The sequence below is a fragment of the Taeniopygia guttata genome, chromosome 2 (assembly GCF_048771995.1).
Source record: "Taeniopygia guttata chromosome 2, bTaeGut7.mat, whole genome shotgun sequence".
NCBI lineage: Eukaryota > Metazoa > Chordata > Aves > Passeriformes > Estrildidae > Taeniopygia > Taeniopygia guttata.
In genome coordinates this window covers 87,712,024-87,726,512 of record NC_133026.1, presented here as the reverse complement: position 1 = coordinate 87,726,512, position 14,489 = coordinate 87,712,024, and the positions used below count along the sequence as shown (strand labels likewise).

At 39.4% G+C, this 14,489-nt stretch overlaps 1 protein-coding gene across 37 annotated transcripts in view; it reads right to left on the bottom strand.

Moving 5' to 3' along the window:
* Positions 1-14,489, bottom strand: part of LOC100223410 (poly(rC)-binding protein 3) — a 499,051-nt gene that overhangs the window by 95,744 nt on the left and 388,818 nt on the right. For 7 of the 37 annotated variants that reach the window (XM_072924406.1, XM_072924398.1, XM_072924399.1 and 4 more), the window contains one exon: positions 2,238-2,330. The exons of the other annotated variants lie outside the window; for them this stretch is intronic. The gene's annotated coding sequence lies outside the window, so the exon portion shown is untranslated. The remainder of the gene's footprint in view (positions 1-2,237; positions 2,331-14,489) is intronic. 37 annotated transcript variants of the gene reach the window in all.

Sequence of the window (14,489 nt, the reverse complement as noted above, 5' to 3'; positions counted from 1 at the left end):
CCCCATCTGCTCCATAGAAGTAATCTACAATAGGATTTGCTAAAGTATATTGGGATTTGCTTTCTTTTGTTGGCCAAATCTGAAAAATCTCTTGAATTAAACTTTTTATAACTCAATTTCACCAAGCAGATGAAATTTCTAGGACAGACAGTTCTGCTCAGTAAAGCAGCAACCTGGATGGCTTTGGATCTTGGGCAAATCTGCAGAACAATCAAAATTAAATCTGACTGAAAGGACTTTGTGTGTATTTTGTAACTGTACTCTTGCATTTTAGAGCTACTATTTTGAGGCCTCACAGACTTTCATCTTGCAGGGCCAGTAATCTAGAGAAAAACTCGGTATTTTGGAATGAGTGCTCTTCCACCTGGGATTTATGCAGATTGTCCCAAAAGTCCTAACACAACTGGCAGCTGTTCAAGTGTCTCTAGTGACAGCTACTCCCTGGCAGTCATCTGCAAAATCTCCCTAGCATTTCCTAGCAATTCCATTCTTACCATCCAGAGAAATTAATTATTTCACTGTGTTCAGACTTTAAGCCTACATGTTAGGTAAAATTGCTACAAGGTCCTCCTGTTGCTTCAAAAATCTCTGGCAGCAGCCTTTTGCTGGATGCTGATTTACTGTGTTTGGTATCTGGCATTTCTGCATAGTTTCCATCATGTGGAACTTCAAAACATGGTTAACAGGCTTGATGGCTAACACAGGCTATGCTGCTTTCCTAATGTCAGAGTGCATGCTGCCTTCATCCCTCTGCCCGAGAGCAGAAAGTTAATGTTGCTCCCAGTTTTTACCTGATTTCTTTCTACTCCAGAAGCTCTGAAAAAACCCCATTCCAAACCTTTTGCATGTTTTACTGTTCATTCAGAATCATGATGCTTTTTTCCTGGATGGATGTTTCTCCCATTTCCACTGTACAGTACAGAAAAACCTCCCTACCCAATGCTCCAAATAACTGATTTGGGCTCTACATTAACCTTTGCAGCTAAAACTGTCTAAACTATTTAATGCTTAATAAGGAAGTTTCTTCTTTCATGCATGAATCGGAGGTTTCTGCTTTTAGACTCTTGAGCTCCAGAAAAGAGCACACAACTTGCTGTTTCTTTATAATTACTTACTTCATTTCACGTGAGGTACTTTTGTGAGGAACACTTCAGTATGAGTTAGGATCTTCAAAGCTAATTTACAGGTGAAACAAGAACACTAAAAGATGAACAACTGCAATATGCTATGACACTCCAGTAAATCGAATTATATTAGGCAAGGATGGTGTCACTTCAGCTCTGGAACAGGAGCTTATTCTTTGGGAAAGTGTATCTGATCTCTAATACACTAGGGGCAAATCAGGAGCAACATCAGGACATTGGATGGAATCTATTTACATCAGTGACAGAATAGACGATGACCGGTTTTATAGAACATACTTGAAAAATTGAAGCAGCCCTTAGGTCTCCTCTCCCCAACCCTGAGCCCACACAGACCCCCAGGATGTAATTCAGGGGGAAAACAAACAAACCAAAACTATGACTCTCGCCTGCATCATCTGTTTTTCCAAAGATTTTGTTCCGGTCCTAACACATAATTTTTTTTCACACTAAGGTCAGCAAACAGGTAGCCAAACATCATCTATATTTCCTTGAATTCTCCTTTGTTTTTTCCATAGGAAAGTCTGTCCTTAAAAGACTGCCCAAAATCTGTACTTAGGCTATGACTAAGTATTGCTTTGGATCATGCAACCCCAAACTCAGTTAAGCAGTTAAATTTATGTTTTGGTTTTTACTGCTCAGCTAAATACTCACCTATACGTATGGGTCTCACTGAAATCAGATGGATTTAAACACATAGTTACTTTTACACAAGAGAGACAGACTTAAGCATTATGTTCAACAGCTCTTTGGAGATGGGACTTAAGCAAGTCAAGGCAAGTAACATATTAAATCAATAAGTACTGCTCTCTGCTTCTGTGAATAGCACAATAATTAAGATGTGGCTGCAGAAGTGGCAAATCATACTCTGTACTCCACAAAAAATATAAGTTAATGTAATTGAAGTACTTCAGACATATTGTTGGTTGTACCATGCTCCCGACCCTGTCTTTTGGGATTATTTTGTCTGATTTACTTCACCAGGAACAGATGAGTCCCAATTTCCACATGAAAAATTGCTCCCGTAATTGGGAAAGAACAGATTTGCAAGTTCAGATAAGGTAAAATTAATGTGCCAAAATGCAGGTAACTCACCTGAAGATGAGCCCCCTCAGACTACTGTCATAAATCATCATTACTTCAGTCCCTACTCCAGACACTGGAAGAGGCTGTCGTTTAAGCCATTGTCTGAAACACAATTTTGGTGACTGTAAAATCTCGTCTGATCCACAAGTATAAATCCAAATTAGCCACAGTGACTGACAGTTGTATTGTTCTCAAAATCCTTTATATTGAAAAAGTTGATGTATGTAGAATTTACCATCAGAAATAATATCTTAAAAAGAATTAAAATCTCATTGCAGATGGAGAATAGTAAATGACTTTCAAATGATTTTAGAAAAGCTCTTTTGCATTTACTAAAGCAATGAGTTTTAATACCCACATCTCAGGCTTGAAAGCCCAGAAATAGCTCTTTAGCAAGGTAGAGTAGCAAGTGGAGATCAAGTAATAGACACACGTATAACCTAATTCTGTGATAATCATCACATTATGATCTCCACAAACATGTGTATATATATTTTTTTAACTTTATAATGTGCATACTTTATGAGGACATTAAAAATATATATATGAATTATTCATAACAATATTAAAATTGAACTAGGGTGTGCATCAAATCAATGGAGTTTCCAATTATACAAATCTTAGTACTTCTTCCAAAAGAAGTACCGTTTCCTTTTAATCTTATAATTTAAATTAAAAAGATACTGAAAGATACCTTAATCAAAACACAAAAAAAGCACCAGTTTAACCAGTAAAATATAAAATAGTTTATTTTATAAAAATACTGGTCTCTGCTTCGCTTGTGGTAGTGCTCTTCAGACTTATTACTGCAATTCTCTTGCAGTTTGGTTAAATGTCAATGCTCCAATTACTTTAATAGTCAAACTGTGTGCTATTTTCACCACAGAGTCATTCAGGCTTGTCATGTTCGACAAATCCAGTAATTGAGATGAACTCTTGGAGAATACTGACATGTAACCAGTCATTTCCTACTGCAGAACATTGACCTCTGCAGCACAAATCACAGAGGATTTATTCAGCAGCTTGAAAAAACAAACAGGCTTGTTACGTTTAAGATCATAATTTCATACATGTCCATTCATTTCCTTATTTATTCACTTTCTGTTCCACTGGGGTGGGAATTAAAACAACAGGAACTCTTTCAATAACCAGAAAAAAGGACTTCATAAAATATTCTGAAAAACTATTGTGAATTAAAAATGGCCTAGTAGATTATTAGAGGCTGAATGCACTGTCAAATGGCATCAAATCCCCTCTCAGTGCTCCCTGTCCCCAAGCAGCTGCACCCCACCCCAGCTTCAGCTCATTAACAGAAGAAAGTATTATACTAATTACATAAAGTATTTATCAACAGTGATCATTTCAGTTGTTCCAGTACATTAACCCTTGCTAGGGCCTTTTTAATTTTACTGTATTTATTTTTCTCCCCCATGAGGTGCTGCAGCCAGTGTGTAACAATGCACAAAAACCTCAGAACTCTCCTGATTCACCTTGGATTCACTGAACCAAGCAAAAGGAGTACAAAACCTACCAAGTGTGCACTTGCTAGGCTGGCAGGTCCTTGGGTGATGCCTCTGAGACAACCACCAGTGTTTGACAGGTCTGAACAGACACAAGCACATCACATTTGTATTGAAAAACAAGTATTTTGCAATGACAGCTTGTTGCAAAGGTAAATGCAACAAAGGTCTGGGATGAGGATGCAACCTAGTTCAAACGCAATTCCGAAGCTTCCTTGTGATCAACATTAACTGGGGACCTGATGCTATTTTTGTTATGAATGACACTACAGACCTTAGTACCAGAATTCAGCCTTTCTTTGGATGAAGCACTACCATTTCATATCATGAAATTAACTCCCCCTCAAAGCAGGAACCCCAAAAAGAAGGAATTGTGATCAAAAGCAAATGATAGATAGAAATATAAGAAGAAATAATTGACACAGATAATACCAGCTTCCAAGAAATGACCTTTGCAGTTGCCAAAATTAAACATCCCCTTGAATGCTTCTGACTGCCTTCATCAGAGACAGCGGCTGGTCTAGGATGCACATTACCAAACCAGGCTTATAAGAAACCTTGCTTCATGTCCCCTCTCCCAAAGACTTTTTGCTTTATCTTTGTCAAGTGAATTCATTTATCTATTTTATAAGCTGATAGACTGTTCTTCCCTGGAGCCTTTGAAAGAAATGTATTAAATATCACAGGTCACTTAGCTTCTGCAGGGGATAAAGACCTCTTACATACTAAGGACAGCATGTCCATATAATTTTTAATACATTCTAATTCACAGGCAAGTGTATGGCAACCACCAAGATGAAAGGACATCAGAAAACATCTGAGAAGGCAGAACTAAGACCAAAAAAAAACCTTAGTAGGAAAAGAAAAGCTAGAAATTACTTGTGCAAAATTCTATTTTCAGGAAAAAGAAAGTGTTCAAAATCCCAATAAAAGCGGAAAGTGAACAACTAAGCAGTTCTACTCTGTTTAAATTAATATACATTTATCTACATACTGTTTCTTTCCAGTATAATTTTTTCCATTAGGTGTGCACTGCCCACCTGAGAGACAGAAACCAGGAATCTACTACGAGGCTACTTGGAGCATCTGGTAGTACGAAGCCTTGGAGCTGGGGAGCAACAATAATTCTCTCCCTCAACGTTGAGGCGATGTAACCCACATCAAAGGAAGGCACTTAACTGTTCCTTCAGCTGGGCACTGCAGATTCCAGCCTTTTCCAGGGGAATGAACAAGATCTTCTCCAAAGATGGTGGTTAGATACTCACACATCATGCACTTGAACAGAAATCAGCCTGTGGTACAGGGCACAGCTGACTGAAGCAATTCAGTGCATTTGCCTTGAGGAGTTTGACTCAGAGAGCACTGGGAGGACTGACTCTCAGTACCAGTCCTTTCCAGTCTCACAATCCTCCCTGTCTCCACTGGTCACGCACACTGTGTCCATCTTTACTCAGGAGAGCATTTGCTGATATAATGAATTAACTTTCTCTCTTCGCATGACACAAATCCAGTTGAGCCTCGTAACAAGGAACAATCAGCACCAAGAAGGTCACAGGGAAGACCAGGTGCTGTCCCAAGGTACTGTAAGCTGGATAGCAGCGTTCCTTGAAGGCACCACAGTCTCTTGCACCATCTGCATGCGACTGCAGCTGCCAAAGGGGCTCCCCTAAGCATCAAAGCACTACAGAGTCCTGATCCACAGAGCACCTCTAGGCACCACCACAGTGCAGAGAGGACAACCCCTTGAGTTAATTAAAAGCACCTATGGATAATGTGCATTAGGAAGCAGGAGGGGTGCTACCTCTCCAAGGCAGTGCCACAAAGCCTGAAGAACAGCAAATGTAACAGTGGTCAGTGCCCTGCCCTCCGCTCCCTTACCAGCCGAGGGAAAACAGGCCACGTCCCATCTGCCACTGTGTGCTGGGCATTTATGTACTTTTAGATTTATTTACTTCCTTCTTCCCCATCCACCTGCCAGTATATGACCATATTACATCACTACTCCAGACAACCTCATCCCCCATGCTCCTGAGCTGATGAAGCTTCTTCCAGATATACCAGCCTAGCTACTCACACTCCATGGCTTCACCAGCTCCAGCAACAGTGGAGCTCTGGCAGATATCATTTGCCTTTCTATCAATGTGGAGAAAAGCAACATGCCGACTAAGCACACCAAAGATTGGAAGTCTGCATTAGGCTGCAGGCAGAGCTTGAGATGTTGGTTATTGTATATGAAGTTACGAACACTCGTCAGACAACTGCTCAGCCCAGCTTTGGGAAATGGGGGAAAAGGTACTCGGTTACAAGATGCAGTAAATCCCAGTCTCATTCCCCTTCCTTCTCCAGTAACTTCGAGCCTGGTCTGATGCATTCAGGTGTCTGTCCCTCTTCCTGTACCTTTCTGCTATAGTTGCAAAGTAGATTCTCACAGTTGTACAAAAAAAAAAAAACAGGATTGCAACTCCCACACTTTTCATGACAACAACAAATTGTAGACCACAACAGGGAGCAAATTTTTTAAACAAACTGGAACATGATGACCTTCAGGATATGATTAAGGAAAGATGACCCTTCTGGCAGAGGGGTTGCACTGGATGCCCTTTTGAGGTGCCATGTAGCACTCTTTCCTATGACTCTGCTTGCAAAGCCCTATTTATTGGACAGCATTTGTGGCAGAGCTTGCATTCCTAGGTATTACACTCAGTATTACTGGCCTGTTAATTTGTTATTTACATAAGGTTATCGATCTCATCTGGTCACTAACACACAATTCAGGTAATTTTCCATGACTATTTAATATTTTATTCACAGGTAAACAGGGACAAAAAGTGACACTTATGAGCTGGTGGCTAATAAATGAGGAAGTGTCTGAGACATGCTTTCCAACATTTCACCTACATTGCCATACAAACAAACCTACTGTCCAGGAGATGGTTGCTAATGATTATATAAAAAACATGCTATAGAAATCTCCAGACTTAGATAATTTTTTTTTCCCCTGCCTCATGAAGTTTGTCTTTTAACGATCAGTATTTCTCAAAGAACATTTTAAGGCCTCAGAGATGGTCAAAGCCAGTTTTTGCTGACTGATTCAAAATCAGCCATATCTCTTCTGACAGTCTGAAAACAGATTATAACATTCTATTTGGGTTTTTTTGAGGCCACGTCCTTCTCTGCAATCAAAGTCCCAGTGAGTCAGACGTTTGAACACCTAGTCTGAAAAAATGGCTTTGCTCTTGCAAAAAAAAGGCAACAGTGAGGGCGAAAATAAAGCATTATCTAGGATTTAAAATTGGGAAGGCAGGTGACTCAGAGGAGCAAAAATGCATAGGAATAAATAAGCATGGTTGTGACTTATGCCTTCCAAAGCTGGTATTTGCAGGGTGGCCTGCATGACAGGTAGGTAGGTTTGCTGAATTTCAGAAGACTCCAAGATGGAAGGAGAAAAAATATTACTTGCAATATATGTTCAGGGATGTATTTTTAACACTGTAACTCTTTGGGGACAAATACAGGACAGACATCTTGCTGTTTGGTGGAAGAAAAAAGACTCTATTAGGAGTTTTTGCCCAAAGCTGTAACAATTTAAGGAAGTACCAACAGCCTTACATCAATAATTAGATCAACAAGGGGCAATGAAATGCAAGTTTATTTACAGATAAGAAAACAAATGCATGCTGTGTGCTATTGATCATATTCAAATGTTTAACTACACTGTATTTAAAATGTGATTTTTTTCCCCAGTTACAAATTAACACACCTTTTCTTAAAAAAAAAAAAAGTGGATTTTTCAGAATATCTTAGGTTAATTCACAGGGTGGGGTTTCTTTTTGTTGGTTGTTTTTTTATTCACAGATAGTTGACTATATGCTGTCTTATAAAAAGAAATTTAAAAATACCCTAACATATTCTAAGTGAAATGGTTTCATCTATAAAGCATGTAATAAATTGATGTTAATAATACCTAATAAAGGACTTGTTAACACATCTGTAATCGAAAGCCAAAGGGCCCAACGTTCCCTGAACATTAATATATTCCTCTAAAATCACAGTAACCATTTCAGTCTCAGAAAGAATTAGTTTTGATTACGTTTAGAAGACATTTGCTCATGTTAATATAAGTGATTTTTAATATTCCTTTTACATTTACATTGCCAACAACTGTACTAAGTTCTTTACAGAACAGATGAAATCCTTGCCTTAGCAGGCTGGCGGCCTTCAGAGAGTGAGAGTGGAAAGCGAACAGGAACACAGCACACACAGTACTGAACACATCTGTGTGCAATGCTATTACAGAGTGTGTTTGCCTCAAGTGCCACTCGCAGCCTCACATGGAGGGAGGTCTGTTCACACCAGTCTGCAGCCCACAAGCTACAGGTAAAAGGGAAGATCCTTTAGGATCTTGGTCCTAACAGGATACAAAGGGCACCGTGGGTGATTCCTCCCATAAGCATGGCAAACTGAGATGAAACACTCCCATTTACCCACAGTAATGGTCTCACAAACTTAGGGATGTAGAGGATAATAAAAGAACATAAGGCAGTCAGGGCTTGGTGATACTAAATAAGATCTTTTAATCATATTTGCTTTATGTGGCTCTGGTAGCTATGATGCTTTCAGGAAAATCTTGTTTGAGTTGCTAGAGCATAATATCAAAGCCCAGACTGAGATTTTTTTCATTTATTCTGAGAATTTATACCATTTGGGCCATTCTAAGACAATACAGCCTATGCCACTTTTTATTTTTTAGCCATACAATTTGAAGTTATTTTAAAGAATTTTTAACATATAAACATGCATAGATAATTGTAATATGCAATCTATTTTTATAAGTACAGTTGTATATAATTTATATAGTATGTAATATATTTAATGTACATTTATAGAGTGTGCTGTACTATGCCCTTTTTCCTTAGTATATTGCAAAAGTCTTTGTATTGGCTAAACAACAAGAAACAATAGAAGATGTTACTTATTTATCATGCATCTTGGGCTTGCTACATAACTATTATTTTTTTCCCTTTTACATCAATTTAATTAAAGTGAGAGCGCCACACAATTCTAAAAGTGGAAAACCTGAACAATGAACTGTACAAATAGGTGTACTATACCAAGGTAATCTAACATCTAACCTCAATATCATAAAAGCATTTTAAAGATTTGATCTGCATATTTATCTGTTCCCCTTTCAATCTGGAAAAGTGGAGTGGCTGTTGAAAATACTCTGTTAATTGTTCTCAAACATCTGTTGAATAACTCTTTAGAAAATATGAAATCAAAAGGGTACCTTTAATAGACAGTTTATTTTTTATATCTCCCTCATATACACATTCATAAGTGTATATTACATACATCAACCCCTAAAAACTAATAGGAAATTGCTAATTACTTAGAGTAGAAACTAGATTTTATTCCTAAAGGCACAAACTTGCAGATACTGCGTACACTGAAAATGAAGCTAACAAAAAAGTTTCCAAATGAGAAGGAAAAAAAGAAAGAATTCTTCACACAATAAAAATAAATAATAAGGTGCAAAAACATATGCATACACACAAAGACAGAGGAAGCCTGTCTATAGTAAGAAATTATTTAGACTAATGTTTCTGGTTGGTTTTCATCCCACCAGAACCCTATCAACAAAATTATAACCATTTATTACAGACTGCCTACTTACTGTTAACACACACTTAATGCTGCCAAGGCCAGTTCTACAGCAAACATTATCAGTGTGCAAACCACAAATGAACAAAATTACCATCTGCACACTGAAGAACAGAATTGCAAACATAATTATATCTCTTACATATAGTAAGTACACAGTTGTTTAAAATTTGGACTTACAACCTGTTTTTCAAATAATGGATTCAGTCTGCTTCCAAGTCACCCAGCTAATGGCTGTAATAAGTAACTATACCTCTTAATCAGAGAATGTCACAATAAGCATAGTGCATCTATCTACCTATCTAAGCTTTTTTGGCCATGTTATTATGGTTTATGAGCAGTTTTACCACCCATATGTTATGCTGTCATGTTCTTCTAAAAGCTGGTTATTAGGATTAAATGGAGAAAGTGAAATATGAATGCCTGTATAAATTGCAGAGATGAATGCTGCTAAAAGCAAGGTGTCCTAGGTCAGAGGAAGACATGTAATATGTTGCAGGGCATGCCACTTATTTCAGCAGGAAACCCACACAATTTACTTGGACTCTGTCAGGCTTTCTGACTCATTGCCACAGTTTGGCTTCATACGGAAAACAACAGCTGATCCTCATTTGTTTCTACCCTAACATGTACCATGGCCCAAAACACTAGAATCAATCTTTCTTCTCACTAATTTTAATGCCAGATGCTGTAATGACTGTGTTATTCATCACATTAAGACCACTATACCTCATGAAAAATTATTGATATCCCTTTCTGACCTTAACAATACATCAAAATTCAGAGGACTACTTTAATTAGAACAATAGCTCACAATGAAATCAGCCATCCTTAGGTGCAGACACCTTCACGTTTGGTACAAAATACAAGAGATGCACAATGGGGTACAACTAGAAAACAAAAGAAAACCCCAAAAACCCCAAACCCCCAAAGAACCTTGGATGTGCAACTGAAAATGAATTATGACTTGCATAAGAACCAATATTTTAAGGTTTTGGGGTGATGGAGGGACAATTCTCATTCTGTGACATTTTAGCAGAAGGAAACACGAAGGAATTACTGTGCTCTGCTCAGCACCAAGGAGGGCACATTTGACATTGTGGTGCATTGCACCTGCAGGAAGTGTGGAGAAACGAGAGAATGTATAAGAAAGCAACATATTCAAGAGAGTTCCTGAAGGTCTGATCAGGAAGGAGAGACTGAAATGTGGGGTTTCCTTGTAAAAGATGAGAGCTTTCCAAGAGAAAAAGTTTTTTATAAATGAGGACAGTGCTGTTTTTCTCCATATCTGGACAAAAAAAACCACTGATTTAACTTGCAATTAAAAGAAAAAAAAAAAAACCAAAAAAAAAAAAGGAAAAAAAAGAGAAAAAAGTAATAATGTTGTAATTATGATTAGTAAGAGAGCAGACCTTCCAACTAAATGGATCACAAAACAGAGAAATAGACTACTGCATGCAATTGACTTCACTGCAGATTTTTAAGGAAGAAATTCTGGAAGAGATAAGGTAGCCATAAATATTAATTCATCTAGTGGAACTAGGTGACCTTTGGCGATCTCTTCTAGAAGAAGGTATGTAAGAATCATGGTGGTCCTCAAGGCAGATGGGAAGAGATGAGCCCCTCTTCTCCTGTAGCATGGCTTCCCATCCCAGATGAAGAAGAAGGGCTGGAAGGGCTTGATGCTCCCATCCAAGGGCCTGGATGAGTCGCTGTCCCAACTTTTCTACCTTCCAGTCTTGTATTTCTGAGACTGACATGATAGGGCGGCATGACAGAGCTGAATGGCAGAATTTCCCTTTTCCTGCATGCAGCAAAGTCAAACAATGTAATTTCTTCAGAAGTCCCTCTGTCAGCACATCATCCAAAAGCCATCTGCCATTTCCTAAAGCTGCCTTCCCGTAGCACTCCTGATCCTCACTGCAGCCTCTACCATGGCCTCCCAAGCCTTCTCAAATCTTTGCATGGACAACAACACCCTTTGGACTGTGGGGAGCACTCTCCAGCTCTTGTAGGAACCAGGCTAAATAGAGGAGCTAAATGACCTCTTGATGCCTATCCTGACAGCAAGACTGAGAGATCCACCCATAGTACACTATGATGTATTTACCAGTAAAACAGAAGCTAAGGCACTTCTGCGACACCTTTTGCTACATCACTGGAATGGCAATATCATAACTGGGAGTTCACAGTCTCCTCCAGGGCGAACTCTTCTCTGCTCCCAAGTTTAACTATCCTTCCTTTCAGACATACACATCTTAAAATGTCTCTTCTCCTACTGTAGGAGGAAGGATTCCTTTAGAAGAACATAAAGGCTATAAATTGAGAAGAAACTTTTTTTTTGTAGCTGACTTTCAGATTCTGGAAAAGGTCTTTGGCCAAAACTGGTCATGTCCAGTTTCAGGGAGTTTTAATTCTGCACATGGTGGGCAGCCCTGTACCAGAGGCAAAGTGGCAATGTGTAGACAAACGGCATTCCATACCAGTCTTTTTGTGACCTTATGTGCTGAATGAGCCCACAGCTGGCTGCTGAAATAACTGGGATGCCAGCTGACGATGCACAGCACCAGCGCCGTGTGCTCACAGTGCTGCACCTACTAATGAGCTAGGCTGCTGTGCTCCGTGATAGCTGAAGTTTCTATGGAGCTTTTATCTTCAGCTTCAGTGAGTTGCAATAATCCAGCCTGGTTGTGCAGAACGTGTTCATCACTACAGCTAGATCAAGGCCAGAGAAAAGGGAGCATAGTTTCTTGAACAGCCAGAAGTAGAATAATTAATTTCTGACTATTTCTGGCATCTTGGTATTGAAGTACCAGCTAGATTAGAATGCTGCACAGAACTCATAAACCTTTGAAAAAGGAAGGTCAAGTGCTTTCCCAGCGAAAAGGGGTCAGTGCCTCTTCTACTTCCACCAAATCAGTCACACTAAATACACTGCTATGCTGTGGCTTGGATGCACCGCAAGCCAGCCACTCTTGCTGAGTAATTTAACAGGATATTGTGATCTACACGTCAAAACCAGTAGGAAGATCAAGTATGGATGTTAATATGATTTAAAAGGTACTTTGCAGTAGCAACAGCTAGAGACACAATTAGGTCCCTGTCTCTGCTAGTCAAGGAAATATAATAGAAGATTAGTATAAGTAATTACATTACACTGGTCAAAATAAAAGAGCTAAGTACTGCATTTTCTTTCGTGTCTGTACTCATTTGCCTGCTTGAAGTGGCAGTTCCTTAATGCCTTAGCTGTGATAACACACTGTGGAAGCTTTACTGCAGGTGTACCTTCACCATTTTGTTCACTTCTTATGAAACAAAACCAAATAATGGCAGCACAAAACACTACTTTGCAACATATGCCAGAATAAACACCTCTCTGATACACAACAACCAAACATTATGATGGAGATGTATGAGAGGATGGGCAATCTTCAGGACGCTGCTGGTAGCTAAGTACCACCTTGTAGTGACGCGACAGCCTAAAATGTTCAATATAAACCATCTTGGCTGTTGGGGAAAAAAAAATCCCATTCCAGAAAATTAATCCTCAAAGCAGTAAACCCCCCACATTTTCCAATTTCCAGTGCTCCTCTGAAGCCTGCCTTGTTAGTGTGTACTAAAGCAAATAGAGGTTTAGCATCAGCCAGAGGTAGCTGCTGGCTTTTCATCCTAGCTGGAGGAGAGAAAGGGAGGGAGGGAAGGACTGGCTTTTCCCAATGACAGAATCTACAACACGGGCTGTGGAGGGGCATATGCGCACCGCATTAACAACAAAACACAATTACTAGGATGTTTTCCCCTCTGATGTAAGGCAGTGAAAAAGAATTGTACATACAGCAGGACAAACATCTGACCATCCAGGGAGACCTTAAGACCTGCATACTTCCTGCAACAAATAATACCCTGTACTACAACAACCTCGAGTCAGTGTATGTGACTGATGTGCACATGGTACTCATACAGCCAGATGTGGTCAGAGCATAAGAACTTTTATCCTGAGCAATGTGCCAAAGGGTACCTCTCTGCCTTACTCATTCAGGCCTTTCTGGGATAAAACTGCCTCACAATGCAACTTTGCATTCAGAGAGGATACAGGACCTTTTGATTTGTCCCCCTGCTGTGGCCTCCTGCTTTCTGTTACCAGCCGTAATTGCAGCACTGGTAGAAGCCACAAGCAGGCTGGCAGAGTAATGCCCTGCACAAGATGGCTGGACAAAGGTGAGCTAGTACAGCATCCATTACCATTCCCACTCCAGTGAAGCAGCAACTGCGACTTGCAGCCATCTGCAAGCACAGCCATCAACACAGAAGTGTCCAAGGATAAATTCAGATTTTATAGATCCCAGGCATGTCAGGAGAATACACACCTTCTTTTACACTCCTTGGAGCTACAACACACAGTACTGGGATGCAAACTGAATTCCTAAGAATATCCTTCTACCCATTAAAGCTTATAAATGAGCTCCGCATAATCCAGTTCTACTGGCGATGGTCCACTAGGAATCACTTTTTTAAATACTGCCAAAGATTAAGAGTTCAGGTTGTTTCCTCAGTCCATGAATTTCATGCAGCATTACCAAGCAGTACTCAGTAAATCTTCAGCTGCTGCTATAAAATGAAATAAAATGACCAATAGCACTATTTTTAACCACAAAACATCTTACTCATTATGCAAGATATGCTTCTGTCATTCTCTGAGGGAAAAATGCCTAATTACTTCCATTATATCTCACTGGAAATACAACAAATAAAACAAGAAAGGCTACTGAAGGATGAAAATAATGGCAACACGTGGTACAGGGGCTGACCTTAGGAGAGAGAGGTATTTATCCTGAAGATAGGGAGATTTGAGAAAAGCACTGCCAATTAAGAAAACTGTCTGTCTCCCATCAAGGAATACACATTTACCTAAATAATATTTGCTTAAGCTTAACCCATACTGTTCTGTTTGTATGTGCAGGGATGGAGAACAGTAGCATACGAGATGGATGAAATCCTGACTTCTCCCCTACAATGTGCTTTCTGCTGCTCTTTGGGACTATAGCTCAGTGCAATTCAGAAAAGTACTTTCCTCAAAACT